The 25504-nt window shown below is 48.5% G+C and overlaps 1 protein-coding gene and 1 long non-coding RNA gene across 2 annotated transcripts in view; one reads left to right on the top strand and one right to left on the bottom strand.

Annotated features, from left to right (window-relative positions):
• myo10 (myosin X) overlaps positions 1 to 25504 on the top strand; it is a 312484-nt gene that overhangs the window by 85205 nt on the left and 201775 nt on the right. The window lies entirely within an intron of this gene.
• Positions 1 to 25504, bottom strand: part of LOC147117619 (uncharacterized) — a 63116-nt gene that overhangs the window by 29582 nt on the left and 8030 nt on the right. The gene's annotated exons all lie outside the window — the stretch shown is intronic.

A 25504-nucleotide genomic window follows, 5' to 3' on the forward strand; every position in this document is an offset into this window, starting at 1 on the left:
CCACGGTTGAGTCACCTTTTTTGTTTTATTTTTATGCCAAATTGGGATGAATAAATTCTGTAGTTCATCCATGCGATCTTTGAATGTTTGCCATTGCCCATCCACCGTCAACCCTTTGAGTGTCATTCCCCAATCAATCCTACCCAACTCTCACCTCATACCATCGTAGTCCCCTTTATTTAAATTCAGGACTCTAGTCTCTGAGTCAACTATATCACTCTCCATCTTAATGAAGAATTCTATCATATTATGATCGATCTGACCCAAGGGGCCTCGCACAACAAGTGAATCGTCTCTGAATTTAACTCTTGGAGTCCAGGTATTCTAGTAAATTTGCACTACACTTTCCAAGGCCAATATATCCTTCCCAATGTGTGGTACCCAGAACTGCTCACAGTCTAACCGCGCTTTGTTTAGCTGTAGCATGACTTTTAACCCCTTATATTCTAGTCCTCTAGATATAAAAGCCAGCATTCCATTAGTCTTTTTGATTATTTTCTGTACCTGTTCATGACATTTTAATGATCTATGTATGTGTACCCTTAAATCTCTTTGGACCTCCACTGCTTCTAGCTTTTCACCATTTAGAAAGTACTCTGATCTATCCTTTGTTAGATCCAAAGTACCTCACAGTTGCCTGTATTGAAATCCATTTGCCACAGTTTTGCCCATTCACTTAATCTGTTAATATCTTTTTTGTAATTTTATGCTTTTGAGTTACCATCGGACTTCAGAGCACTATTGCCTCATGCCTTAACTTCCAGGACTGAGGATCCATCAAGAAGCCCACCATCTGCAATCAATCCTTTCAACCCCTTCCCCATGAAGAACATAATAAAAAAGACCACCAATTCCACCACTACCCAATAATGCCTTTATCTAGAGCAAAAGCAAACAATAAAAACATGAAACAACCAACAGCACTTAAAATATAAACTATTCACCCTGATGATTACCCTTTGTGGCTATACTATAAGTGCTCTTGCCTACTCTGGTGCTTCCATAGAGTGCAGCTTGAGTGACAGCGGCATGCGTGGTGGATGGCGGCTGAGAATCTGAAGAGGGCAATTCACATGTCTTCCTGCGATGCCCTCGAGAGAGAGAGAGAGAGAGAGAGAGAGAGAGAGAGAGAGAGAGAGAGAGAGACTGTGGGCCATGATGGCCCTGCTTCAGACTGCACCATCTTGGCATGGGCTTGAGCAGGCAACTGCAAGGGCATTGGTGGAGTGGCGAGGGAGAGAGCAGGAATGCTGGCTTCGGGAGCAAGGCCAGTAGGTTCCTGCTGTGGATTTCCACGCCACTGCCTCAGGGTGTCTGTTCAGCCAGCCCAGTGATCTGCTGGAGGATAGATCTCTGGGCAGCTGAGACACTCTGCAAGCCCCTTTCAACCGAGGAGCCCAGAGCCACCATGGCTGGTGCCTGAGCTTCCATTGCAGCACTTTGCCATTCCATAGAAGATGCTAGTAGTGCAATGGAAGCTGTTATGACTGCAGTGGAAGCTGTGACCTCAGTCATCAGACGCTGTATGATGTTGGGCTCCACAGGTCGCTGGATGGAATTGGCCAGTCTCTCCACGCTGCAGCGGATGGGTTCCAGGTTATGCGTCAAGCCACGGGTGAAGCTGGCATTCCCCTAGCAATGACCTGTAATCTTTCAGGTACACTGTCCATTACATCAAGCATTGGTTTGTCAAACCCATCAGCCTTCTCCTGAAGCTTAGCCCTGTGAGGTCCTCATCTGACTTCTCCACAGCAGAACTAGTATGTGACCTTGCCCCTCTGGCAAGGTGGCACCTGTGGTGTGCCACCTGGTGTGGCTGGTGCCTACTAGTGCCCGGTGTCCACTAGTGCCTGGTACATCCGTGTTCTAACCTAGCCTCTAAGTTACACGTGGTGCCAGTCTCTGAGCTGGTGCCTGCGACAGTGGTAGTGATTGATGCCTCGCTCTCCTCCTCCTCTTCCTCCGGGGTGCGAGGTGGATCTTGCAAGGTGAGCCTGCAATGATAAAGCTAGAAGGGTTAGGGTGCAGCACATGTGGCCACTATAGGAGGATGTGTGCAATAAGACCGTTTGGAGCTTGAGAGCTATGTTTCTATGTTAGTGTATCGTTAGATGGTGGATGAAGTGATTTGAGTTTGTGATGCTGGTAGTGGTGCAGTTATTGAGACGAGTGTTTGTGAGATGAGATCTTATAGTGGATGAATATACATTTCCTCCAATTGGGACAATTAACATATTGCAAAGATCAAAATCATTGTCTTCAGTTCACGCCACAAACTCCATTCCCTTTCCACTGATTCGATTTCTCTCCCTGGCAGCTGTCTAAGGCTGACCAAGTCTGTGTGCAACCTTGGTGTCACATTTGATCACGAATTGAGCTTCCTGCCTCATATCCGTTCTATCACTAAGACTGCCCATTTCCATCTTTGTAATATTGCCTGTCTCCATCATTACCTCTCTTATCCACTGCCAACGTCCTCATCCATGCCTTTATCACCTCTAGACTTGACTATTTCAATGCACTCCTGGCCGGCCTCCCTAATTCTATCCTCCATAAACTTGAGATCATCCAAAACTCTGCTGTCCGTGTGCTAACTCGCTCACCCATCTCTCCTGTGCTTGCTGACCTACATTAGCTCCCAGTTAAGCAACGCCGTGATTTTAAAATTCTCATCCTGGCTCGGAGGCAGGAAGCAGAGGGTAATGGTCGATGGGTGTTTTTGTGACTGGAAGGCTGTTTCCAGTGGGGTTCCGCAGGGCTCAGTACTAGGTCCCTTGCTTTTTGTGGTATATATCAATGATCTAGATTTGAATATCGGGGGTATGATTAAGAAGTTTGCAGATGATACTAAAATTGGCTGTGTGGTTGATACTGAAGAAGGAAGCTGTAGACTGCAGGAAGATATCAATAAACTGGTCAGGTGGGCAGAACAGTGGCAAATGGAATTCAATCTGGAGAAATGTGAGGTAATGCATTTGGGGAGGGGTAACATGAAAGGGAATACACATTAAATGGTAGGACACAGTGGTGTAGAGGAACAAAGAGACCTTGGAGTGCATGTCCACAGATCCCTGAAGGTAGCAGGCCAGGTAGATAAGGTGGTTAAGAAGGCATACGGAATGCTTGCCTTTATTAGCCGTGGCATAGAATACAAGAGCGGGGGGGTTATGCTCGAACTGTATAAAACACTAGTTAGACCTCAGCTAGAGTACTGTGTGCAGTTCTGGTCACCGCATTACAGGAAAGATGTGATTGCACTAGAGAGGGTACAGAGGAGATTTACAAGGATGTTGCCGGGAGTAGAGAATCTTAGCTATGAGGAAAGACTGGATAGACTGGGATTGTTTACCTTGGAACAGAGGAGGCTGAGTGGAGACCTTATTGAGGTGTATATAAAATTATGAGAGGCCTAGATAAAGTGGATAGAAAGGATCTATTTCCCTTAGCAGAGGGGTCAAAAACCAGGGGGCACAGATTTGAAGTACAGGAAACTCTCTTTTTACCGGCACCTAAATAACCGGAAATCTCTCTTAACTGGCAAAATTCAGGAGTAGGTTCAGGTAAGTTTTACTTCATATTAGTGGCCGTGTAACCGGGGTTCCTGCACCTGTTGCCATGCAACAGGGATGCCTGGATCTGTGGCTGTGTACAGGGCTCTCGTACCTTAGTAAGTATACCTCTCAGTAATCCGGACTTTTTGATCAACCGGCACCACGCCGGTCCCGTCGGTGCCAGATAAAGAGTTTCCTGTAATTGGTGGAAGGTTTAGAGGGGATTTGAGGGGAAATGTCTTCACCCAGAGGGTTGTGGGGGTCTGGAACGCACTGCCTGAAAGGGTGGTAGAGGCAGGAACCCTAACCTCATTTAAAAAGTACTTGGATGTGCACTTGGGATGCTCTAACCTGCAGGGCTACGGACCAAGAGCTGGGAAGTGGGATAAGGCTGGATAGCTCTTTGTTGGCCGGCACGGACATGATGGGCCGAAATGGCCTCCTTCCGTGCTGTAACTTTCTATGGTTCTATGATTGTTTTCAAATCCCTCCATGGCCTCGCCCCTCCCTATCTCTGTACTTTCTGTGAAGAGACGCTCGGCCACTCGACCAGGAAACACCAAGACTGGTTCGATGAGAATGACCAGGAGATCCAGGAGCTAATAAGCCGCAAGTGCAAGGCATTCCTGATCTGGAAACAGCAACACAACTCAAGAGCAAGAAAGGAGCTCTACAGACGCCTAAAGGCCGAGGTCCAACAAAAAACTCGCAACCTAAAGAACAGATGGTGGGTGGCGAAAGCGCAGGAGATCCAGCAGCTAGCCGACAAACATGACGTGCGTGGATTCTTTAGCGCAGTCAAGACCATCTACAGCCCAAGGTCCTACCCCACTGCGGGCCAAGAACGGATAGGTACTCATCAAGGACAGAGAGGTAGTCAGTGCCCACTGGAAGGAGCACTTCGAAGATCTCCTTAACCGAGACTCTGTCTTCGACGCGAGTGTCCTCAACTCCATCCCGCAGCATGCTACCCGCCACCATCTCAGCACAACCCCAGCCCGGCATGAGGTTGAAAAGGCCATCCGACAACTGAAGAACAACAAGGCCTCAGGAGCAGATGGAATCCCTGCCGAGGCACTAAAGCATGGCGGAGAAGCACTACTGGCGCGAATTCATGAACTCATTTCTCTTATCTGGAAGGAGAACATGCCAGGGGATCTCAGAGATGCTGTAATTGTGACTATCTTCAAGAAAGGTGACAAGTCCGATTGCGGTAATTACAGAGGAGTTTCCCTGCTGTCTGCCACAGGGAAAGTCATCGCAAGAATCCTCCTCAATCGCCTACTCCCAGTGGCCGAAGAGCTCCTCCCAGAGTCGCAATGCCGATTCCGCCCACTAAGGGGCACAATGGACATGACCTTCACCGCACGTCAATTACAAGAGAAATGCAGGGAACAGCACCAACTGCTGTACATGACCTTCTTTGATCTCACAAAGGCCTTCGACACTGTCAACTGAGGGATTATGGAGTGTCCTCCTCAAATTCGGCTGCCCTCAAAAGTTTGTCACCATCCTCTGCCTGCTTCACAACGACATACAATCCATGATCCTGACCAACAGTTCCACCACAGACCCAATTCACGTACGGACCGGGGTCAAGCAAGGCTGTGTCATTGCACCAACGCTCTTCTGGATCTTCCTTGCTGCAATGCTCCATCTCACCCTCAATAAGCTCCCCACTGGAGTGGAGCTAATTTATGGAACAAACGGGAAACTGTTCACCCTCTGTCGCCTCCTGCCCAGATCCAAGGTCATCCCATCCTCTGTCGTCGAATTACAGTATGCTGACAACACTTGCGTCTGCGCTCACTCGGAGGTCGAACTCCAAACCATCGTCAACACCTTCACTGAGGCGTACGAGAGCATAGGCCTTACACTAAACATCCGTAAGACAAAGGTCCTCTACCAACCTGCCCCCACGACACAGTACTGCCCCCGATTATCAAAATCCATGACAAGGCCTTGGACAACGTGGACCACTTTCCATACCTCGGGAGCCTACTGTCAACAAGGGCAGCTGTCGATGACTAAGTCCAACGCAGCCTTCGGTCGCCTGAGGAAGAGAGTGTTTGAAGATCAGGACCTCAAACCCAACACCAAGCTCATGGTCTACAGAGCAGTATAGTGATACTTGCCCTCCTGTATGCTTCAGAGACATGGACCATTTACAGCAGGCACCTCAAAGTACTAGATAGGTACCACCAACGCTGCCTCTGCAAGATCCTGCAAATCCATTGGCAGGATAGGCGCACCAACGTCACTGTTCTCTCTCAGGCCAACATCCCCAGCATCGAAGTTTGACCATGCTCGATCAGCTCCGATGGACGGATCACATCGTCCGCAAGCCCGATACAAGACTCCCAACACAAGTGCTCTACTCAGAGCTCCGACATAGCAAGAGAGCCCCAGGTGGGCGGAGGAAACGCTTCAAGGACACCCTCAAAGCCTCCTTGAAAAAGTGCAACATCCCCACTGACACCTGGGAATCCCTGGCACAAGACCGCACAAAGTGGAGGAGAAGCATCCGGGAAGGCGCCGAACACCTCGAGTCTCTTCGCCGGGAGCAAGCAGAAGCCCAGCACAAGGAGCACATGTCAACCCAAGCACACCACCCACCCGCCCCTTCAACCACCGTCTGCCCCACCTGTGTAGGGGGTAGTGTGTGCCCAGTCAGCTCTGCCCCTGACTGTCTCTGAGTGGTTCGAATCGCTCCCACACCCCTGGGTTCTAGACACCGGACTTAGGTACAGGCGGCGATACAGAAATAGAGTAGACAAGTGGTTTGGTGCAAGAAAACCGCAATTTTTATTAAAGGCACAATAAAATCACAACACTGAGAATTACTGGAATAATTACAGGCATATAAAATTACACTTATTTGGGAATGGGGAACACACGGCACATCGAGGGAATAAACACATTAAAAAAAAAAAATCCCCTTATCCTTATCCCACTCCCAATACCTAACTAGATTAAGCTACGAGGGGCCAGGAATTCATGCTCACCAATGGGGTTTCTTTTACGGTTCGAAACCTGTCGATTAAGCTGGTTGTGGTTTTGGGGTTCGCTCTTGTTGTCTTTTGGGGCCTGCTGGCATCACGTGGTCACAGGGCGCGGTGATGGAGTTGTCTGTGCGAAGTACCCTCCTTTTCCTTCGTTAGAGTAAAGTGTTTTGTTGGGTAATTCACCTTGCAGGAATGGTTGTTCTTCTGGTGGTGGTCTGGTCGCCGACGGTTTTGTTGCGGTTGGGGCTCGGTTGGCGGCTTATATTGTCGATTGATTTTACTACCCAAGCTTCAAACGCCAGCTTATAACTAGGCCGTTTGTCCCCCAATGCTTCTTCTTGCTGCCCTTCTCTGCCTATCGGTTTTACCGTTCGTCTCGTCTCGTCTGCCCGTTTGCGGCCTGTGTGTCTTGTGCGTGTTCGATTCGGTTCCGTTCTCCTCCCCGCGTTTGGCCCCCGGTGTTGTAATGGGCGTCCTTGGTGTTGGGAGCGAGCTGCGCTGGTTCTAGTCAGGGCTGTGGGTTGAATGGAGCTGACTGGGTCAGAGCACCGGTAGCAGCTGCTACTCTCCCGTGGCCAGTCAATAAGGACCTCATGGTGTCCAAAAATGACTCGACCGCGGCGGGAGGGATTCCTGCCTCTGCCTTTTGGGTTGGGGCTGTGGAATTCTTTCCCTTGTTATCTTTCCAAGGGTTTTTGCACTCCTTCCTCCAGTGTCCATCCTTCCCACACCCGTAGCAGTTAAGCTTAGTGCTGGAAGGGTTATTCCCTTCCTGATGCCACTCCTTCCTACCCTTTCCGGGCTTTACCTCATGCACCTTCCCCTTAGGAGTGTGGTGAACCACTGTTTGTATTCCACTGTGTACATGCCTGGACATGCCTCGGCTGACTCCTCCCACAAGTCCTAGTATAAAGGTGACTGCTCCCCAGCCCTTTGCATTCTGGACCGGTCGACCACTCGAGGCAGACCTTCATTCTTTTGTTAATAAAAGCCTTTAGTTACTCTCTTAACTCTCAGTCTTTTATGAGTAATTGATAGCGCATCAAGGAGGGTGTGCATCGGTTCCCCTACCGTTCTTATAGGCTAGGGTCAACTGTCTGATCACTAAGTTCGGTGGTCAGGGAATTCTTGTGGTCGAACCAGACTTCCGCCTTGGCCCGGACCTGTGGCAAGCTGTTTGCCACCAGGCAACGGAACCAGTGGGCCAGGTGATCCCGGTCCAGTAACGTCCGGTTAGGTGCCCCTGTGCAAGCACTCCTATACACCGGCCATAACCTGTCCGCAAAAGCCTGCGGGGTTTCCCCTGCGAGCTGCACTGTCTTCTCCACACGGGAGAAAGGACTTCCCTCATTCATCCCCATGGCCTCCAGAACTTCCCTGAGCTCCTCATACCTGCTCTGCCCCCTCTTATACTCATCAGAGAGGGACTGGAGGAGCCTACTCTCCAAAGAGAACAGCAGCATTTTGGCCTGCTCAGCATCATCACATTCGTTGATGCTGGCTGCCTGTTCCACTTCCCTGAAGTGGACCAAGGGGTCCCCATTTTCGGTGAGCTTTCGGTTATGGCTCACCATAGCCCTAAGCTGTTGGGTGCCGTAGGGTAATACGAACTGGTTTTGGAGGGGTCCCTCGTCCTCGCCATTAACGGGTGGGCCAAGCCTCCGATGCCGGGCTGGGCACATCGGCCCTGGTTCCAGCCTCTCTTGCGGGGGTTGTTCCACCTCCGCTTCTGCCCCTGACTCCACCCCCCCTTGCTGCCAGACCTCGCTAAAACCTGCCGCTACGGCTGGTGGTTGTGGGACCTCCTGTTCCTCAACCGGGTTGTCCCTTGGCACTACCTGTGGTGTCTGAACCGTTCTCCCCTTGATCCCTGTAAAATCCACCTGGCCTGCCTTCGGGCTTATGAGGCACACCATGCCCTTTGCCTTCCTTAGGGCCAGGCTCAAATTCTCTATTTGTTCCTTGCAGGGGCCATGATCTGCATCTTCAAACCCCTGTTACATAGAAACATAGAAGATAGGAGCAGGAGTAGGCCATTCGGCCCTTCGAGCCTGCTCCGCCATTCAACGAGATCATGGCTGATCACCCAAACCCTAGCACCCGGTCCCTACACCAACAGCCATCCCAGCCAAGCCCTATCCCCATAACCCCACGTATTTAATCCCCCCTAACATTAAGGGTCAATTTTTATCATGGCCAATCAACCTAACCTGCACATCTTTGGACTGTGGGAGGAAACCGGAGCACCCGGAGGAAACCCACGCAAACACGGGGAGAATGTGCAAACTCCACACAGACAGTCACCCGAGGCTGGATTTGAACCCGGGTCCCTGGCGCTGTGAGGCAACAGTGCTAACCACTATGCCACCGTGCTGCCCTCGCTAACTTTTAGGCTGCCTTTACTTCTTTTGCTTTCTCCTCCTGCTCTCTTACTTGTCTCGCTAGGCGGGCGTTCTTTTCCCGCAACCTCAACTCATTACCCTTGGCTTCGGTGACCTGACACTGTAGGTATTCCAACCTGGCCTTATGTTCTCCCATTAATTGTACCCTTTCCTGATTCAGGGCCTGCAATGCTACCAGTAACTTCTCCCCTGCTAGAGCCTTCTCCTGGACTTCCAGGGCTGACTCCTTTATCTCGGCTACCTGTGCTGCAATGAGCCTGTCCAAAAGCTGGACCTGCTTCTTGAAACACATCAGCCAGACTGCCTTCTCTAGGGATTTCTTGTGCTCCTTCCCTTCTGTCCACTTAGCTGAGGCATCTACCGGACGCCCAGCCTTCAACAGATTGGTGATCCACTTCTTCGTGATATTCACCTTGCTGAACACATAATCAGACATCCTTTCCTCCATCATGGTTTGCTCTTCCAAACCATTGTCTACTGTATCGCACCCCTGTTGCCGGAGTCCTGCCGCGGTTGCCATTTCTGTAGGGGGTGGCGTGTGGCCAGTCAGCTCTGCCCCTGACTGTCTCTGAGCGGTTCTAATCGCTCCCACACCCCTGGGTTCTAGACACCGGACTTAGGTACAGGCGGAGATACAGAAATAGAGTAGACAAGTGGTTTGGTGCAAGAAAACCGCAATTTTTATTAAAGGCACAATAAAATCACAACACTGAGAATTACTGGAATAATTTTAGGCATATAAAATTACACTTATTTGGGAATGGGGAACACACGGCACATCGAGGGAACAAACACATTAAAATCCTCTTATCCTTATCCCACCCCCAATACCTAACTAGATTAAGCTACGAGGGGCCAGGAATTCATGCTCACCAATGGGGTTTCTTTTACGGTGCGAATCCTGCCGATTAAGCCGGTTGTGGTTTTTGGGGTTCGCTCTTGTTGTCCTTCGGGCCTGCCGTCGTCACGTGGTCACAGGGTGCGGCAATGGAGTTATCTGTGCGAAGTACCCTCCTTTTCCTTTGTTTGTCCCTCAACGCTTCTTCTTGCTGCCCTTCTCTGCCTATCGGTTTTACCGTTCATCTCGTCTTGTCTCGTCTGCCCGTTTGCGGCCTGTGTGTCTTGTGCGTGTTCGATTCGGTTCCATTCTCCCCGCATTTGGCCCCCGGTGTTGTAATGGGCCGCCTTGGTGTCGGGAGCGAGCAAGAGGCAAGAGAGCGCGAGCTACCAGTGGGCCTACAATTATACCCGGTTCTTCACCCCTTATCTGCGCGCCAAATCAGGTCAGTTCTTTGTCTAACTTTTGGTGGGCTCGTCTAAAATGATTACAGTCATTTACTTTAACAACTTCTGAGGCGGTTGTCTCCTTGTTTAATGGCTTCGATATCCTGGCTGTTTGTTATTTATGAAATTTAATCGTCTTTCCTGGCTTGGCAGCTACCTGTGAGCTGTTATCGATTATTTATGCAAAAAGTTAATGGCCTTGTAGGAATCGTCAGACCCCTAGCTGAAATACTGAGGTCGAGTCAGTCCGATAATTAAACGAAGTTTAATGTAAACTAAAGAACAAACAATGGAATACAGGAGAAACAATCAACAGGTCTTAAGGCTGGCTTCACGAGGTCTGACCTGGGAACCTCCCAGCCTGACGTCATGGCGTCATCACGTTTCCCGCCGTTCGGGGCATCACGTAACCAACGTGATGACATCATCGCACTGGTTCTGGAACTTACCAAGAACGGGCTATTTACAAACAGTAAACAAACATAGGTGCTGTAGCACTCTGTTAAAGGCAGTTATATAGTCATACAGGAGTCCTTTGGTGGTGTGGGGGACTACGGTCTCCCGCGTAAAGAAATAGGCAACACAGCGAGCTATAAGAAATAGGTCTTTACTGCAACTCTCACAATACAGTACTGAATTCGTGAAGCCCGCGAACCTGTGATGACTCACGGATTGATCACCTGCTGGAACCTGATTGGTTTTCCTTCTAACCGCAGCAGGCAAGTCTGAACGTGCCTTATTCCTCTCAGCTTGCAACTGTCTTGCGGGGGGAGGGGAATACAGCAGTTAAAAGGGGATTATACAGGTTTATCTACATACACACAGTGTTTCCCCAATGTGGCAACGCCACATACGCCCCCCAGAATCCTCGTTAACTGTAAAAGTCAGTCTCTGCGGAGGTTTGACCAAGCGGCTGTAGTAGCCATCTGGCGTGTGAGGAGGGCTGTCTGGGAGGTCGGCCGGTTGGTTTGGCGGCTGGTCTGCCGGTGGGCTGGCTGGATGGGCTGCCAGCGAAGGTGGGGCGGTGGCCGGGAAGTAAGGTTCTGGCGTGTCTTGGTCCTCTTGTGGGGCCGCCACCAACGCGGGAGGTCTGCCCCGCCGTGGGGGAAGAGCCGGCCGAAACAGGAAGCTAAGGTCCAGGTGCGCCGGTTTGAGGCGGTCTACTGAAATAAGGTCCGGCTTCCCGCCGACATCGATAAGAAAAGCTTTGTCACCCGTCTCCAATACTGGGAAGGGGCCGGTGTATGGTGCCTGCAGCGGGCCTCTGTGCGCGTCCCGGCGCACAAAGACGAACTCCGCATGTCGTAAGTCTCGAGGCACGTAGGACGGCTGCGGGCCGTGTTGCGAAGTGGGCACTGGACGGAATTGCTGGGCCGCGTCCTGGTGCAGGGAAAGCTGTCTGGCGGCCGACCACGGCTCCGTTGTTGGGGAGGAAGTCGCCTGGTACTCTGAGCGGTTGGCCGTAGACCATCTCGGCCACAGAGGCGCGGAGGTCCTCTTTGGGCGTGGTACGCAATCCCAGGAGAACCCAGGGTAGTTTGTCGATCCAGCTGGTGTCGGCCAGGCTGGCGCGGAGGGAGGCTTTCAAAGAACGATGAAAGCGCTCGCAGAGCCCGTTGGCCTGTGGGTGGTAGGCTGTTGTCCTGTGCAACTTGGTGCCGAGGCCAGCGATGATGGCATTCCACAAGTGGGAGGTGAACTGGGGGCCTCTGTCCGAGGATATGTCGGTCGGCACGCCGAACCGGGCCACCCATGTCGAGACGAATGCTCGCGCGACGTCGGTCGTGGTGGTGGAGGCGAGGGGAACCACCTCGGGCCATCTGGTGGTGCGGTCGACGATCGTGAGCAGGTGTGTAAAACTGTGCGACGGCAGCAAGGGGCCTACCAGATTGACGTGGACGTGGTCGAAACACCTCTCGGGCACCGGGAAACACTCCAATGGCGCCTTGGTGTGCTGCTGGACCTTAGCGCGCTGACACGGCACGCATGTGTTGGTCCAGTCTCTCACATCCTTGTGGAGTCCAGGCCAGACGAACTTGGCGGACATAAGCTTCTGAGACGCACGCATCCCTGGATGTGAAAGGCCGTGGATGATGTCGAAAACTCGCTTGCGCCAGGTGGATGGAACGACCGGCCTAGGCGAGGGGACTGAGACGTCGCACAGGAGGGTTGTGCCGGCTGCGTGGAAGTGGATGTCGGCCAGAGTGAGGCTGGTAGTTGACGTCCTGAGGGCCTGGATTTCCGCGTCGGCAGCCTGGTCTCTCGCCATGCTGGCGTAGACGACGCCCAGGTGCACTGCGTGGAGCGAGGGTCGTGAGAGGCAGTCGGCCACCAAATTGTCCTTGCCGGCGACGTGGCGGATGTCCGTGGTGAACTCCGAGATGAAGTTGAGTTGGCGCTGTTGGCGCGCGGACCAGGGTTCGGTTACTTTGGCCATGGCGAAAGTGAGCGGCCTGTGGTCCACGAATGCGGTGAACGGCCGGCCTTCCAGAAGGAAACGGAAGTGCCGGATTGCCAGGAACAGGGCCAGGAGCTCTCTGTCGAACGTGCTGTAGACCTGCTCGTTCTTGCGCAGCTGTCGGCTGAAAAATGCCAGTGGCTGCCACGCGCCTTCGACCCACTGTTGCTGGACGGCGCCGACGGCGTAATCCGAGGCGTCCGTGGTGAGGGCGGTCTTGGCGCCCGGGATGGGGTGGGCCAGTAGTGTGGCGTTGGCCAAGGCGCTTTTGGTCTGGTGGAAGGCTGTCGCCATCTCGCTGGACCAGGTGAGTTGCTCTTTGCCCGTTTTGCCCCTGGTGGCTTCGTAGAGGGGGCGCATGAGTGCGGCGGCCTTGGGCACGAACCGGTGATAGAAATTGACCATCCCCAAAAATTCCTGCAGCGCCTTAACCGAGGTGGGCTGGGGAAAGTCCGCCACCGCCTGCACCTTGGAAGGTAGGGGAATGGCTCCCCTTGGCGAGATTCTGTGGCTGAGAAAGTCAATTTGGGCTGCTCCGAACTGGCATTTGGCCGGGTTGACGATTAGCCTGTGTTGGCTGAGGCGCTGGAAAAGGGAGCGCAAATGCGCGATGTGCTCGGCCTTGCTGGTACTGGCCACGAGGATATCGTCCAGATAGACGAACAGGAAGCTCAGGTCCCGTAGGACGGAGTCCATGAGCCGTTGGAAGGCCTGTGCGGCGTTCTTAAGCCCGAAGGGCATGCGCAGGAACTCGAACAGTCCGATGGGGGTGATGACCGTCGTCTTCTGGACATCTGCGTGGTGGACGGGGACCTGATGGTAGCCGCGAATCAGGTCGACCTTGGAAAAGATGGACTTTCCTGCTAGGTGTGCCGAGAAGTCTTGGATGTGCGGAATGGGGTATCTATCAGGCGTGGTGGCGTCGTTGAGCCGTCTGTAGTCGCCGCAGGGGCGCCAGCCACTGCCCGGCTTGGACACAATGTGGAGGGGTGGGGACCAAGGGCTGTTCGAGCGGCAGATGATGCCCAGTTTTTCCATCGTGGTGAATTCTTCCTTGGCCACCGCCATCTTGGCTGGGTCCAGGCGTCTGGCTCGAGCGAACACTGGTGGTCCCGTAGTGGCGATGTGGTGCTCGACCCCATGCTTGGCTGCCGCGGCTGAGAAGGTCGGTTGTGTGAGCCTCGGGAAATCTGCGAGTAGGCGGGCGTAGTCGTCATGCGCCGGGGCGGAGCAGGACCCGACGAGGGCCGGGCTGTTGCTCTGCTGGCAGGCCAGTGAAGCAAAAGTTGCTGCGTCGATCAGGCGCCTGTCGCAGACGTCGACCAGGAGTCCGTGGGCGCAAAGAAAATCGGCACCCAGCAAAGGATGTGCCACCGAGGCCGTCACGAAATCCCACGTAAATCGCTGGCCGTTGAAACAAACCTCGGACCGTCGCTTTCCGAAAGTAGCGATGGTTGCGCCATTTGCCGCCACGAGGGGTGGGCCGCTGCGGCCTGCCTGGATGTCGAGCTGGGAGGCAGGAATTATGCTGCATTGGAACCTGCGCCCTGAAAGAGAGTCGGTTATGTACAGCAGTTTACCTGCGGTGCCGATGGCCATCGTGGTGGCGGGGGTGCGGTCGAGCGGGCCTAGGCGGCGGCGCGGGGCTGGTGCGTTGGGCCGGGCGGCCATCTTGATTTGATCGAAAGAGCAGGGTGCTCTGCAGCGTTGGGCCTTGTGGCCGAAACGCGCGTGGTAGTAGCATAGTTCTGCGGCCTGGCGTGGCGGCGCGTGCTCGGTGGTGTCGGGGAGCCTCGCGGCTGCACAGCCGAGTTGGGCGATGGCGAAAACTTTGTCCGCGGCGGCTGCCAGTTGTACGCAGTCCGTGGCCGGGGACCCCGTGAGGGCAGTCTGTACCTGCTGAGGAAGCAGGCTGAGGAAAAGGGCCCGAAATAAAAAGCACTGCGGTTCAGAGCCCAGGAGCGCAAGCATCCGGCTCATCAACTGGGTCGGGGTAGAATCGCCGAGGCCTGGTAGTGAGAGAAGCCTGCGGGCCCTCTCCTCCTTGGACAGGCCGTAAGCCTGCAGCAAGCGGCCCTTAATGGTTGAGTACTTGCCGGTCTGTGGTGGGTTCCCCAGCAGGTCGAGAACTTCGGCGGCGGTAGAGCTTGCTAGTGCTGAGACTACGTGGAGGTACCTTTCTTCATCGTCTTGAACCCTGCGAAGGGTGAATTGGGCCTCCGAGTGCGCGAACCAAGCTGGTGCTTGGTGTTCCCAGAAGGTGGGGAGCTTCAAGGACGCGGCGCCGGCCGACATCAAGCTGCTGCTGGTTGCCATCGGGTCGTTGCTGGCCTCTGTAGGGCTGCGTGAGTCGGGGGCTTCGGCCGCCGACATTCGGGGTCACCAATGTGGGGGACTACGGTCTCCCGCGTAAAGAAATAGGCAACACAGCGAGCTATAAGAAATAGGTCTTTACTCCAACTCTCACAATACAGTACTGAATTCGTGAAGCCCGCGAACCTGTGATGACTCACGGATTGATCACCTGCTGGAACCTGATTGGTTTTCCTTCTAACCACAGCAGGCAAGTCTGAACGTGCCTTATTCCTCTCAGCTTGCAACTGTCTTGTGGGGGGAGGGGAATACAGCAGTTAAAAGGGGATTATACAGGTTTATCTACATACACAGTGTTTCCCCAATGTGGCAACGCCACAGTGGCTTTGCCACAGCCTCAAGATTAGGGCCATCCTGACTTGATCTGTTCCAATGTGAAGAATGCATATTCTGTGTTTACCTCGCTGTCTGGCTTTAGAAAAGGACAAAGTCTTTCACAGATCCATGCATGTTAGGTTTCGTTTCAGGATTTTGAATGGGCCTGCCTTCTACAGGGCCTTGCTTTAAAAATCCTGCAAGCCTTGGTCACGAGGTTTCAGAAGCCATTTTCTTTTGGGTACCCTTTTTAATAACTTGTCCATACAGGGTCCCTTTATCCATAACTTTTGGGGAATGTGGGAATTTTGAGAACCCTACACCTGTGACAGACTATAGGTCCCGCATTGGATTCATCAGTCACCTGTGGGCTCATTTTTAATGTGGAAGCAAGTCATCCTCGGTTCCGAGGGATGCCTAAGAAGAGGAGAGAAGAACTCTCCTCCAGCCCTATAATCCCTCTAGACCTCTGTGCTCTGCCTATTATTGCCTTTTGAACATCCCCGATTTTAAATGCTCCACCATTGGCGGTCATGCTTTCAGCTGCCTAGGTCTGAAGCTCTGGAATTCCCTTCCTAAATCTCTCCACCTCTCCATTTCTCTTTCTTCCTTCAAGACGCTCCTTAAATAGCGTTCGACCAAGCTTTTTGGTCATCTGCCCTAAAATCTCCTTATATGGCTCGGTGTCAAATTTTGTTTATTTTGATAACACTCCTGTGAAGTGACTTGGAACAGTTTATTATGTTAAAGGTGCTATATAAATATACATTGTTGACAACTCATGTCAAATCGTTAATTTTTTTTACGGCACTGGAGCCATGTCCTGGGGGTAGGGCTCCTAGCTGTGACCTCCTCGACAACCTCCTCCCACATCTGCTGCATTATTTACCTCTGTAGCCTCCTTCCCCGCCGCCCCCCCCCCCCCAAGGTGGGTACAGGACAACCCTCCTCCTCTGTATCCTCCTCCAACAGTGCCACATCAGAGAACCTGTGAGCCCTCTCCCATTGTCCCTGAGCCATCCTGTGCCGTTGGCTGTCGGCCAGCGCACTCCACACTCAGTGCAAGTGTGTGCGTGGAGGCTGCATATACCGCTCCACGAAAATTGCTCCTAATCAGCGCGCGAGTGTTTAGTGCGCCTGTTTTAGCACCTCCAGACATGTTTAAATCATGGTAATCACTAATTAGCCCAAAAGTTGCAGGCTAAAATCAGACTTTTAAACAAGTATGCCTTATAAGCACAGCACCCACTTGGTGCCCTCTTTTCACCCTTTCCCCAAAATAACCCCGATGGTGTTTAATATAAGCAGTCGGCAATAACTAGTAGTTGCATGAAATTAATGTACAACCACTGCACCGATATATAATGCTTAATTTTTATTTTAAATGCACTAAGGCGAAAATACACTCTACTCTCAATGAGTGATTAATAGTTTTCAATATAATGGTAGTTTTATGGTCTACTTATATTGGAGAACTACTTCCCAATGCCAGCTCCTAGTTTGGCTGTTGTAGAAACTTCCCCTTTTGTATTGCAGGGTGGTTTGTACAGCCACCACTACATTGACTCTCAAACAACATTGTGCATGTGTCATTATTGCAACTATTCTATTCAGTGGTGGTATGGCTAGGTCCATACAAACTAGTGTTGGCAAGACTGTTTTCTTCTCTGCATGGAGGTGAATAGGAATGCTTCAGCTGCTTAAGTCCTATTGTGGCCATCTTCTTTGTCTGTTTCTGCCTCCAATGGAACTTTCTGAATATTATGTTTACATCAGAGACTGAGGCAAAGTTGGGAGTGAAAAACAACAACTTTGTATTTTTACAAAAGCAAAATACTGCAGATGCTGGAAACCTGAAATAAAAACAGAAAATGCTGGAAATACTCAGCAGGTCAGGCAGCATCTGTGGAGAGAGACACGGAGTTAACGTTTCAATGACGGGGATGGGGTACAGAGAGAGGAATGGAAGAAAGATGGAGGGAGAGAGAGAGATGCGGAAGAGTGATGAAGAAAGAGATGGAGGCACAGAGAGAGAGATGGGAGAGAGAGGTAGACAGATGAAGGTACAGAGTGAGAGAGAGCGATGGGGGAAGAGTGACAGAGAGAGATGGGGGTACAAAGAGAAGAATGGGAGAGAGAGAGAGGGAGGTACAGAGAGGAAAGGGACAGATGGGAATGAAGAGTGGCGGGGAGCGAGATGGAGGTACCGAGGGAGGAATAGGTGAGAGAGGGATGGAGGTAGAGAGATGGAGGTACAGAGAAAGAGGTGGGGGGGAAGATTGATGCCGAGAGAGAAAGGGGTACAGAGAGGAATGGGAGACAGATGGAGGTACAGAGGGAGGAATGCGAGAATTGGTAGGAGATGGGTGTACAGAGAGAGAGAGGATGAGATGGGGAGGGGGAAAGAGATCGAGACCAGTGGAGTGGAGGGAGAGAGGGATGGAGACATGAAAGGAAGTGATTGATGCAGCCGGGGTTAGAGGAGTGTGGGAGATTGAGGGAGGAAGAGAGAGAGACTCGGCAGGTAGGGAGAGAAGTAGACATTGAGGGCAAGAGATTGTGAGATACAGGGAAAAGAAGGGGGGAGACAGAGAGGAGAGAAAGAAATGGAGAGGTAGTGGGAAATAGATTGAGAGAAACAGGGGAGAGCGATCGATGGAGAGATGTGAGTGAGACAGAATGGAAGGAGGGGCAGAAGAGAGAAACCAGAGGGGTTGGGGAGCAAGACCAGAGGCAAAGGAGAGCGACAAAGGGAGAGAGAGAAAGGGGGTGGTGGTGGAGGGGAGAGAAGCGAAGAAGAAGGGAGGCGACTGAGAGATGGATGGGAGGACAGGAAAGAGGAGGGCGATAAGAAGGGGTTTCAAGTTTTTAGGCTGCACCAGATGGTTTTCTTGAATCTAGTGGAAAAAAATCATTCCTGAAGGGATGCCCACATGCCCAGTTAACTGAAGAGACTTTATATGCCAATATCCGGTAATGTAGCATTGCCCTAGGTCAATCAGAACATTCTTGTTGTAATTTGCTAATTGGGTATGTCAGCAGCCCTCCCATGTATTTGGATATTGGATGAATAATCCAGTGGTTCTCAAACTGGGGTCCATGCAGAGAGGCCGGTCAACAGCAGAGGGGGAGGAATGCAATCTGAAACACTCAGCAGCTGTGCAGTGAGTAGGTGGATGGTGGAGGGTTTCAGCTGAAATGGTGCCAGTGTTCCCAACAGGAGTCACTGAGTCTACATAGGATTACATAGGATATACGGCACAGAAACAGGCCATTTGGCCCAACCAGTCCATGCCAGCGTTTATGCTCCACATGAGCCTCCTCTCATCTTTTCTCATCTAAATCTATCCGCATAACCCTCTATTCCCTTTTCCCTCATATGCTTGTCCAGCCTCCCCTTAAATGCATCTATACTATTTGCTTCAACCACTCCCTGTGGTAGCGAGTTCCACATTCTCACCACTCTTTGGGTAAAGAAGTTTCTTCTGAATTCCCTATTGGATTTCTTGGTGACTATCTTATATTGATGGCCTCTAGTTATGCTCTTCCCCACATGTGGAAACATTCTCACTGTATCCACTTTATCAAAATTATTCATAATTTTAAAGACCTCTATTAAGTCACCCCTCAGCCTTTTTTCAAGAGAAAAGAGACCCAGCCTGTTCATCCTTTCCTGATATGTATACCCTCGCATTTCTGGTATCATCCTTGTAAATCTTCTTTGCACCCTATCCAGTGCCTCTATATCCTTTTTTTATAATATGGCGACCAGAACTGTATGCAGTAATCTAAAGTGTGGTCTAACCAAGGTTCGATACAGGTTTAGCATAACTTCACTATTTTTCAATTCTATACCTGTTGTGTATGTAACCTGTTCCACCTTAAGAGAGCTTAAGCCTGTTCCACCTTAAGAGATGTACTACTTTCTCAGGCTGCTGTAGACGTAATACCGGGGGTGAACACACCGGTATATAAGCACTGTGCAGTAATCTTGTATTCAGTGTAGTCCCTACCTCCAACCAGTAAAGACCTGTTTTATTGTTACTGATTAAGTCTGAGTATTAATTACTTGAACAACTTACAGACTTAACAATACCTCTAGAAATAAACCCTAGTGCTTGGTTTGCTTTTTTTATGGCCTTGCTAACCTGTGTCGCAAATTTTAGTGATTTGTGTATTTGTGCTCCTAGATCCCTTTGTTCCTCTACCCCACCTAGACTCGCACTCTCCAAGTGATAAGTGGCCTCCCTATTCTTCCTACCTAAATGTAATACCTCACATTTATCTGTGTTGCACTTCATTTGCCAATTATATGCCCATTCTGCAAGTTTAATAATGTCCTCCTGTAACTTGTTGTAGTCCTCCTCAGTATTGACTACCCCCCCCAATTTGGTGTCATCCGCAAATTTAGAAATTGTGTTTTTGGTTCCCAAGTCTAAATCGTTAATGTAAATTGTGAACAGCAGTGGTCCCAGCACTGATCCTTGTGGAACACCACTACCCACCTTCTGCCACTGTGAATAGCTACCCTTTACTCCTACTTTCTGCTTTCTGTTCTGAAGCCAGCCAGCAATCCATGCTTGCTGCTTGTCCCCTGACTCCACATTCTCTGACCTTGTTCATCAGTCTATTATGGGGTACCTTATCGAAGGCCTTTTGAAAATCCAGATAAATTACATCTACTGCATTACCATTGTCTACTCTCTCTGTTACCTCTTCAAAAAATTCAATAATGTTGGTCAAACAAGACTTTCCCTTTTGAAATTGATGTTGACTATTCATTATATTTTTGGTTTCTAGATGTTCTTCTATTTTCTCCTTTAGTAGGGATTCCATTATTTTTCCTACCATTGATGTTAAGCTGACTGGTCTATAATTCCCTGGACATGTTCTATCCCCTTCTTAAATATCGGTATTATATTAGCTATCTGCCAGTCCTCTGGCACTATGCCTTTTTCTAACGAATTATTAAGTATGCGTAGTAATGCCTCTGCTATCTCTTCCCTAGATTCTTTTCAAATGCATGGATGCAATCCATCCGGACCAGGGGTTTTATCCTCTGGGTTTGATTAATTCATTTAATATATCCCCTTTTTAAAAATTTTTAATGCACTTATTTCATTACTAATCTCATCATCCAATGTTATGTCCACCTGTTCTATCTCCCTGGTAAATACTGAAGCAAAATCATTATTTAATATTTCTGCCATTTCTCTATCATTACCTGTGGTATTCTCCTGACTATCCCTTAATGGCCCTATTCCCATCCCAACCTTCCTTTTTTATTGATGTGCCTATAACATATTTTACTATTTTGTTTTATGTTCCTTGATAATTTAATTTCATAGTTCCTCTTTGCCTTCCTAATTGTTTTTATGACTTCTCTCGTAATCTCTTCGTATTCTCCCTCATCATGCTCTCCCCTCCTGTCCATGTACTTAGTGTATGCCTCTTTCCTTACCCTCAATTTTTACCTTATGTCTTTATTCATCCATGGAGTCTCATTATTGTTTAGTTTGTTCTTTCCTTTTAGCGCAATATATTTTTCCTGAACTTTGTTGAACACCATTTTAAATGTTCCCCATTGCATTGTTCCACGGAAACCCAGCGTAAGCTCGAGGAACAGCACCTCATCTTCCGATTAGGCACTTTACAGCCTTCCGGACTCAATATCGAGTTCAACAATTTCAGATCATAACCTCGGCCCCTATTACATTTTTACATATATTTTTTATCCACACCTTTGTTTTGTGCCCTTCCCCCTTTTTTACTCTCCCACGTGGCAGCTGTCTCTCATTCTGCCAGCGCATTTCACACCTAATCCAGAGCCGTCTTTTGCCTCTTTACTAGTCCTATCACCATCTTGTCTTGTTTTGAATACCTCTTAATGTCTCTTCACTTCTCTTTTTTGTTCTTTTGTTGCCATTTCCCAGCCCCCAAACTGGCCTTTTAATCTGTTTAATTTCCTGTGTTTTTTCAGTCCTGACGAAGGGTTTCAACCTGAAACATTGACTCTATTTCTCTCTCCTGGCCTGCTGAGTTTTTCCAGCATTTTCTGTTGTCAATCTATATTGGTTTATGTTTGGAAAAAAAATAGCAACTCATGATTTTTATACGAAATCTCCTGATTTTTAAGAGTTTGTCTTCTGATTTATGAGGCGGTGGGGTTTGCAATACTGTAGTATTGATTAATTCACATGCAAATTTGATAGAATTCTTTCAGAAAATAATATTTTGGGATACAATATATGAGTAATTTGGCACATGCTATGTGGGAAGTTTAGCATGCTTAGGAAGAGCAGGTAACTTTAGATCGATAGTTCCTAAGGCTTTCCACCACTGGTATTTTCCTCACCTCCTGTCTGGGTCTGTTGTAGACTAATTGGTATTGATTATTATGATTGGTCAATAACTCCATTATTGTTGTATCATGCGACTCCGAAAATAGTTGAAGGTGAACCGTGGTCTTTTTTTCATCTACCAATTCATAAGTTCCTATTATACCACTAGTCAAAATTTGAAGTACTTAATTTTCTTAGCAGGCATTTCTGTAAAATAATGATGTGGAATAAAATGCACATTGAATTCATAGAAACTTGAGACCACACCCTAAGAGTGTCTCCATTTTGAATTCACGTCGTGCACGTTTATATCATCATAAAAGAAAATTATGTTTTATTCTTCCTCCCCATTTTATTAACTGTTCTCCTTATTTTACTTCCACCATCCCTTATGCTACACACTGAGGTCTGGCAGTCCTCTGCTTATGCCATATTCCATATTCAGCCACCTCCCAGGAGATAATTTATTTTCCCTTTGCTACTTATGGAGATTGGGAATGGATTAGCAGTTACACTGGGATCGCACCCACTGGTACCATCCAACGCTGGCCCATTAGAGTTTGCAGGTTCAGTTGGAAGGCACCTAATTTGCATGGGGCAGGTGGACACAGGTGCCACTGCAGGCACATCTTCTGCATCTATCTTCCCCTTGTAGTTGGAAACTTGGGCACCCATCCACCATTTGGAGATGGGTGGGGGGGTTACCTATGCCGAACGTGCCCTCCCACACCTCCTCAACCCAAATCATGTCCCTTTCAGCCCACTCTGGCCTGGACCCTGTTTGCCCATCTGAAAGCTAGTACAAGGCAAGTAAGAAACTCTTGGAAATGGCAGAAACCCGACACAACTGGATTTTCGGCAGGGATTCTGTGACAAACTGGCAATGCCCCTGAGGAGTTTCTGGTCCAGTGTGTTTAATTTCAGGGTTCAGGATTTTATTGTGGAGTTGTCTGGTATTGAGAACTGGCACATAGAGCAATGTACTTCTGCTATTAAATAGTTAGTGTTACAACGTATATTACATTTTCAATTTTTACTGATGCATGACCCCTTTTTATGGTGCAGGGGGGTGAAATGGATGGGAAATGTGGCATTTTATTATTTAAATTTTGAAGTACATATACAGAAGGGCTAGGCTGTAATAAAAGTGCAACTTATACATTAATTTTCTTTATCACCTTCATGCATCTTTTTTCTTTGGTTTAAAAATAAATAAATTACATTTTCACATTTTTTCCCTAAATGAAACAAATTCATGGAGCACTGAATTTTCTATTTTTCATGATCTAGAACTAATGAGGCCAAAACTACTGACCAAAAAGAACACTTTTTTGTTTTGAAGTCCCCAAACTTCAGTTGAATTTCCAGACATCAGAAATGCTAATGATCACATAAATTAAATTGCTCTTTCCCCTGTTGCCTTGGAAACTGGAGAGAAAGCTATGCAGGCCCTTGACAATCGCTTCATTGGAAAGTGAAATGCAACAGAGCAGAAGAGTCCATTCATAGTGTGTGTGTGCAGTTTGCTGCAAAACCTTTAGCTCAGCACTCCTTTTTTAAAAATCTGATTGTTGTAAATTTTGTCTTGATGTCCTGATACATTTTCAGAAAATTCTTTGGCACTTGAAATCAAGTATTTACATTGACGGTATGAAGCTTGAGAGATTAGAACCCACTGTTAGAAAAGGCTTACTCCAGTTATCATTGAGCCAGTCCACATTGACTTCCTTTCAGTAGGAAAAGGAATGAAATAAAGAAGACCTAGCCAAGACATGGTATGAAAGAGCTGAAATATCAGCTCCTAATGGATTTTTAGAAATGGTCTGTAGTGCTGTTGCTTTATAGACAGCAAATACTGAGGAAGTGAAGGTATGTGTGTGCTGCTGCCATGCAAAGTGTAATGTTAATATTTAAAAATTATGTAAAGCTTTAGCTTTGTTTCAGGGGGGCTGGGGGGGGGGGGGGAGAGGGGGTTGCGAGAGGAGCTTGGCAGAATTGTAGTTTTACTGCAGCCTGTTAGCATTTGGGAAGATGAGTTATACCTGTTGATATAACATGATAATATCTGGTGAAGGTACTGCAATTCTAACATTGCTCATGTTTTCTTTTCAGTATTCTTAACCACTTTTTGACCCTGTAGAAATTGTGCAGTAATACTTCATCATTGAGCTACATCATTGCTATATTGACCAAATACTTTGTTCACTGCGAGATGGTTCGCGTCTTTTGTTAGCTGGTGCTTACCTTTTGTAAACTGCATACTAAGGCAGATTTCTAAAATAGGTTACCGCATATTGAAAAAGTAAAAAAGATCCATGGGAACATAGACTTCTTTCATAATTTTACCAAGGCTTAATGAATGGATTTATTCTCCATGTTTGCTTTTTATTTATTTTTCCTTGTTCAGTTTTCTCCTCTTGAAGGCAATGACTCGTACTATGGGAAGGTTCCATGACAACGGTTGCCCTCTGCCACATTGCCACTTCATGTGAGACTGTACAATAAGCAGCGGTGAGCTAATAGACAATGGTGGTCATTGTAGCTTTAAGCTCAACACTACTGTCACCTATCAAGCTTGCATGTAAACTTCCAGCAAGAATCGCTGGATAGTGATCAGGCGTAGGGAGCTGTGTGAGTTGTGTCATTGTTATTCTCTTACCAGGGACAATGAGGCCAATTATAGTAACTTCACTGCACAGCTGAGATCTCAAGCCTGGGTCCTCTTGTCTCATTGTCACACAGAACTGCAAATTTACCCACTCAATCATAGGGGAGGGACATGCCTACTGATCTATTTAGCATATTGCAAATTCATCATTAGACACACACAAATCTATTTTTAACTGAGTCTATGCCACATTTTGAACAGGGTTGTGGATCCGGAGATGAAAACCAATCTGCCGTTCCTATTAAGTGATGTTAATATATATTGTACTGTAATTGGGAGCAATCTTGTGCTATCTGGTTTCATGGCTGACTGATTATTGTATACAAAGGAAGTTGTGATCTCAGACAAGATATTCCAGTTTGTGATAGATGAGATTTTTATTGTTGTATGAAGATATTTTTGAACAAACATTGATTCAACTTTTTCATTTTGCTGAAGGTTGAATTTGCAGAAATAATGTCGGATGCATTAACTTCCATTACTTTCCCTGGAATTTTACAGTATAGTTTTAATTCACCTTCAGAGATGCATCAAATTATGATGTTTACAGGGAAACTATTCAGTTCAAATTCTCAGTTGATTATCAAATGTGACCAAGCATCAGTGCTATTTCCTGCAATGTTGGCACATAATCTAGTTCAGATATTTCAACTCATTCTTGTATCCCTTATTCCTTTTGTGATTCCGTTTATTTTTTAAGTGTGAGAAATTGCAGAACAAAATAGAGGTAGCAAAATATGGTGGCAATTGCAGAAAAATGAAGCATAGTGATAAGAAAATTATATTGTAATGCACCTGCTCATTACATAAAGAGCAACACACATATATCTTATGGAAAAAAAAGACTTGCATTTATATAGCACCTTTCACGACCACTGGATGTCCCAAAGCGCCTTACAGCCAATGAAGTACTTTTTGAAGTACACTGTTGTAATGTAGGAAACGCGGCAGCCAATTTGCACACAGCAATGTCCCACAAACAGCAATGTGATAATGACCAGATAATCTGTTTTTGTTATGTTGGTTGAGGGATAAATATTGGCCAGGACACCGGGTATAATTCCCCTGCTCTTCTTTGAAATAGTGCCATGGGATCTTTTATGTCCA

This window comes from Somniosus microcephalus, chromosome 5 (genome assembly GCF_052327205.1).
Source record: "Somniosus microcephalus isolate GS21.2 chromosome 5, FLI_Smic_1.0, whole genome shotgun sequence".
NCBI classification, from domain to species: domain Eukaryota; kingdom Metazoa; phylum Chordata; class Chondrichthyes; order Squaliformes; family Somniosidae; genus Somniosus; species Somniosus microcephalus.